Genomic DNA, 5,585 nt, shown 5'->3' on the forward strand with positions numbered 1-5,585 from the left:
GAGTGCTGGGATTAAAGGCGTGCGCCACCACCGCCCAGCATAAGATTTATTTTTATGTGTGAGTGTTTTTTTTTTTTGTTATCTCAAGATTGACTGAGGCAGAACAGAAGTAAAGAAGGAGGCATTTGACCACCGTAGAGGCAGAGCTGTCCTTTAATCAGAACAGTCGAAGGCCAACCCTCTCTCCTCAGGAGTGGAGACTAAGGTGTTCCATAACAATGGGGGTCTGCGGGTTTTATAGGGCAGGAAAAGGAACCTTGAGGATGTAATATTGCATCTGTAGGACAGTTTGCCTGCAATCTGGAAGTGGGAAGTGTAAGCATTACAGCTTGGATGGAAAGGCATCCTGCAGTCGGGAGCCAAGGAATAGCACCAAATCACACTGCGCAACCAACCCCACACAAGAGATTTATTGGGAGAGAACAAACCAAGAGGGTGGCTGCCTCTGCTTGGGTGAGAAACAGCAGAGAACTGGGAAGGAGGCAAGACTTATATAGAGTTTCCTGGGGTGACGGGGTGGAACTTTTCTGGGTGAAGCTTTTCAGGGTGGGGACTGGCTGGTAGGATTTCAAGTCCAGACCTTTGGCCTTTAATCAGTAGAGTGGGGGCAGAATCCCCCACTGTTAGGGCAGTTAGAATGTTCTGTGGGTGGAACCTGACAGCTAGAGGTCCTCAGGGGAGGGACCTGACAACTTAAGTAGCTAAAAGGGCTTATATTCCCCATTTTTGGCTTATTATTGATAAACAATCAGGTTACAGGAAAGGGGAGTGATAATATCTTTAGACTACTTGCTGAATTGGGTTGTTGAAGAGCTTTGGGAGGATTTGATCTTCATAGTCAGGAGTCACTGGCCTCTGGCTCTGTAGCTAGGGGCAATGAACCTGTATTAGAAAGGAAATAAACTGAGGGCTGAAATCAATAAAATAGAAAGAAAGAAAGAAAGAAAGAAAGAAAGAAAGAAAGAAAGAAAGAAGACAATACAAAGAATCAATGAAACAAAGAGCTGGTTCTTTGAGAAAATCAACAAGATAGACAAACCCTTATCCAAATTAATCAAAAGGCAGAGAAAGAACATCTAAATTAATAAAATCAGAAATGAAAAGGGGACATAACAACAGACACTGAGGAAATCCAGAGAATCATTAGGCCATATTTTGAAAACCTGTACTCCACAAAATTGGAAAATGTAAAAGAAATAGACAATTTTCTGGATAGGTACCACATACCAAAATTAAGTCAAGAACATATGAGCAATTTACATAGACCTGTAAGGAAATAGAAGCAGTTATCAAAAGCCTCCCAACCAAAAAAGTGGAGGGCCCAATGGTTTCAGAACAAAATTCTACCAGAATTTCAAAGAAAAACTAATACCTATACTCCTCAAAGTGTTCCATACAATAGAAACAGAAGGAACATTGCCAAACTCTTCTTATGAGGCTATAGTTACCCTGATACCAAAAACACACAAAGACTCAACCAAGAAAGAGAGTTACAGACCATTCTCCCTCATGAACATTAGTGCAAAAATACTCAATAAAATACTGGCAAACTGAATCTAAGATCATCAAAAACATCATCCACTATAATCAAGTTGTCTCCGTCCCACAGATGCAGAGATGATTCAACATACAAAAATCTATCAATGTAATCCACCATATAAGTAAACTGAAAGAAAAAATATGATCATCTCATTAGATGCTGAAAAAGCATTTGACAAAATCCAACATCCCTTCATGATAAAGGTCTTGGAGAGATCAGGGATACAATAAACATATCTAAACATAATAAAAGAAATATACAGCATGCTTACAGACAACATGAAACTAAATAGAGAGAAACTCAAAGCGATTCTACTAAAATCAGGAATAAGACAAGGCTGTCCACTCTCTCCATATCTATTCAACATAGTACTTGAAGTTCTGGCTAGAGCAATAAGACAACAAAAGGAGATCAAGGGGATACAAATTGAAAAGGAAGAAGTCAAACTTTCACTGTTTGCTGATGACATGATAGTTTCATATATATATATATGCATGTGTGTGTGTGCGTGCGTGTGTGTGTGTGTGTGTGTGTGTGTGTGTGTGTGTGTGACTCCAAAAATTCTACCATGGAACTCCTACAGCTGATAAACACCTTTAGTAATGTGACAGGACACAAGATCAACTCAAAAAATCAGTAGCCCTCCTATATGCAAATGATAAAGGGGCTGAGAACGAAATCAGAGAAATATCACCATTCACAATAGCCACAAATAACATAAATATCTTGGGAGTAACACTAACCAAAGAAGTGAAAGACCTGAATGGCAAGAACTTCAGGTCTTTAAAGAAAGAAATTGAAGAAGATATCAGAAAATGGAAAGATCTCCCATGCTTTTGGATAGGTAGGATCAACATAATAAAAATGGCAATCCTATCAAAAGCAAAATACAGATTCAATGCGATCTCCATCAGAATCCCAACACAATTCTTCACAGACTTAGAAAGAACAATACTCAATTTCATATGGGAAAACCAAAAAACCCAGGATAGCCAAGACAATCCTGTACAACAAAGAAACTTTCAGAGGCATCACTGTTTCTGACTTCAAGATCTACTACAGAGCTACAGTAATTAAAACAGCTTGGTATTGGCATAAAACAGACAGGTTGACCAATGGAATTGAATCAAAGACCCTGATATTAATCTACCCACCTATGAAACCTGAGTTTTGATAAAGAAGCTAAAATTATTCAATGAAAAAAAAGCCTCTGGCATAACTGGATGTCAACATGTAGAAGAATGCACACAGATCCATATCTATCCCCATGCACAAAACTCAAGTCCAAATAGAGATCTTTTGAAATCTCTATCAGGAGTCTAAAAGGCAGGATGTGACTAGTAGGATTAAGAAAAGGAGGAAAAAAGGGATTAAGAAGGGTAGAATAATGAACCTATAGTCCACGACCCCAGAGAAGCTAAGTAACAAGCAGAACCCTAAGAGAAACATACATAGATGCCCCTGGGAAGGGGAAATAGACAAGATCCCCTGAGAAAATTGGGAGTGTAGGGATGGGGGAGAAGGGAGGACAGAGGGAGAGAAGGAGAGGAGAAAGGGGGGGAGGAGAACTTGAGGGAAGAGGATGGTCAAGATGGGGGAAGGACAGAGATGGAGAACAAGGAAAGAGATGTCTTGATAGAGGGAGCCATTATGGGGCTAGTAAGAAACCTGGCACTAGAGAAATTCCCAGGAATCCACAAGGATGACCCCAGCTAAGACCCTAAGCAATAGTGGAGAGGGTACCTGAACTGGCCTTGCCTGTTGTCTTATTGCTGACTATCTCAAATGTCATCATTGAACTTTCATCCAGCTACTGACAGAAGCAGATGCAGAGATCCATAGCGGAGCACTGGGCTGAGCTCCCAAAGCCCAGTCAAAGAGTGGGAGGAGTGAGAATATGAGCAAAGAGGTCAAGACCATGATGGGGACATCCACTGAAACAGCTTACCTGAGCTAATGGGAGCTCACCATCTCTGGCCTGACAGTGAGGGGACCAGCATAGGATCAAACTAAGCCCTCTGAATGTGGGTGACAGTTGTATGGCTGGGGCAGACTGTGGGTCCATTGGCGGTGTCACGAGGATTTACCCCCTATTGCTTGTTCTGGCTTTTTGGAACCCATTATTTTGTAGGGATACCTTGCTCAGCCTAGAGCAAGGGCCTTGGTCCTGCCTCAAAGCAATGTGTTAGAGTCTTTTGACTCCCCATGGGAAGTCTTACCCTCTCTGAGGAGTGGATAGGGTTGGGATGGGAAGGAAGGTGTAGGGAATGGGAGGAGGGGAGGGAGTAGAAACTGGGGTTGGTATGTAAAATGAAAAAGATAGGTTTTTTTTTCTTTTCCAAGACAAGGTTTCTCTGTGTAACAGCTCTGTCCTGAAACTAGCTCTTGTAGACCAGGCTGGCCTCAAACTCCCAGCAATCCTCCTGCCTCTACCTCCCAAGTGCTGGGATTAAAGGTATGTGCCATGGCCATCCAATGAGAAAAGATAGTTTTAAAAAAAATAAGAAAAAAAACAAAAAAGAAGGGTAGTATCCAATTTCACATTGGACTGTCAATGAGCAATTGGCCAGAAGCATCGAACTGTTTCTTACGTTTTTGAAAAATCTGTCTGGAGTTGTTGGATCTTGTCTTTTACTATACCTGATTGGTTAACACAGAAAGAACATTCCTCCCTGAGAAAGAGACAAAGACCACTGTAGCATGATTAATAAAAACCCAGAGAAAGAAATTGGGGTTCAACCTGAAGGTCAGAAAAGCAAAACAGCCAGGCACTGGCTCTTACCTCTACCTCAGACCAAAATGGTGATCCTGCCTCCAGGAATCTCAGAATGAGACTGTGTGTGGGAACTGTCTCCTCCCGTTTTATATTCCTCTCTAGTGCTGGGATTAAAAGTGTGCACTACTACTGCGAAGTTTGTATGGCAAACCAGTGTCACTACTGTCTGGCCTATAAGGCTGATCAGTGCCGCCATTTGACTCTTTGAACAAATGGAGTCTCACTACAGCCTGCCTCTCTCTGCAGTTAGTAATTCTAATCCTCCCTGACTCTGTAGCACCATGGTGATCAAGCCTGTTTGGTCTGGAGGGTGAGGATGGTCTAAGACACTTATTGGAGATGCTGGATTAACTGAGAGGAAAACTGGTAGAAAATAGGGAGGTAGTTAGTCCTGCCACTCCAGTGGCATCAAAAACATATTGCAACTGGGTGGTGGTGGCACACACCTTTAATACCAGTGTTTGGAGACAGAGGCAGGCGCATCTCCTCTGTGAGTCTGAGGCCAGCCTGGTCTACAGAGCCAATGTCAGGACAAGCTCCAAAGCTACACAGAGAAACCCTGTCTCAAAAACAAAAAAAATGTACTGTGGTCAAGCTGTTCATAGTAACAGAGTGAGGCTTTAATAAAATCCAAGTCCACGGAGGAAAAGAGGAAAATGAATTCCGTTGCAGGAGTTTGTATAAGATCCAAGTGGGAGCTGGGAGGCAAGAGAGAAGCCCAGTGGGCATGGAGGATCTGTGAGACTTCCAGGATGGAGCTGGGAGAAGGCGAGAGAAGGCTAGAGGCCCAGAAGGGCTTAAGGAAGCTGTGGGCTTAGCAGGTAGCTCCTAAGTGGAGAAGGAAGGAAATGGGAAGGGTTCCAACGGAGAGAGAGGAGGAGATGTCTTAGTAACTAGAGAGTTGCCCCGAGAGTGGGTGCCAGAGAGTGTAGCGGGCTCCAGCAGCAAGAGGGAGGACATTCACTGAGTAGGGTAGGAGAGATGGTTGGTCAGAGCAGAGGGAGGAGAAATGGCTGAAGAGGTGGACTCAAGAATTAGGAATCAAATACGGTACTTAGAAGAAGCCAGCAGAAACAAATGACCCATACACACCTTAAGAGAGCCCAATCGGCTGCTTGAGTCAGTTTGAGATGTTGAGGTGTGAACATGGCTGACATATCAGAGTAGCATTCTCTCCTAATGCTACCTGAGAGAGAATCTGGAAGGGGCGGTGTCTGGAGACCCTTGTGTTTTAGGAGACTGGGCAGGTGGTGAGGAGAGAGGGCCTGC

This window comes from Microtus ochrogaster, chromosome 7, assembly GCF_000317375.1.
Source record: "Microtus ochrogaster isolate Prairie Vole_2 chromosome 7, MicOch1.0, whole genome shotgun sequence".
NCBI classification, from domain to species: domain Eukaryota; kingdom Metazoa; phylum Chordata; class Mammalia; order Rodentia; family Cricetidae; genus Microtus; species Microtus ochrogaster.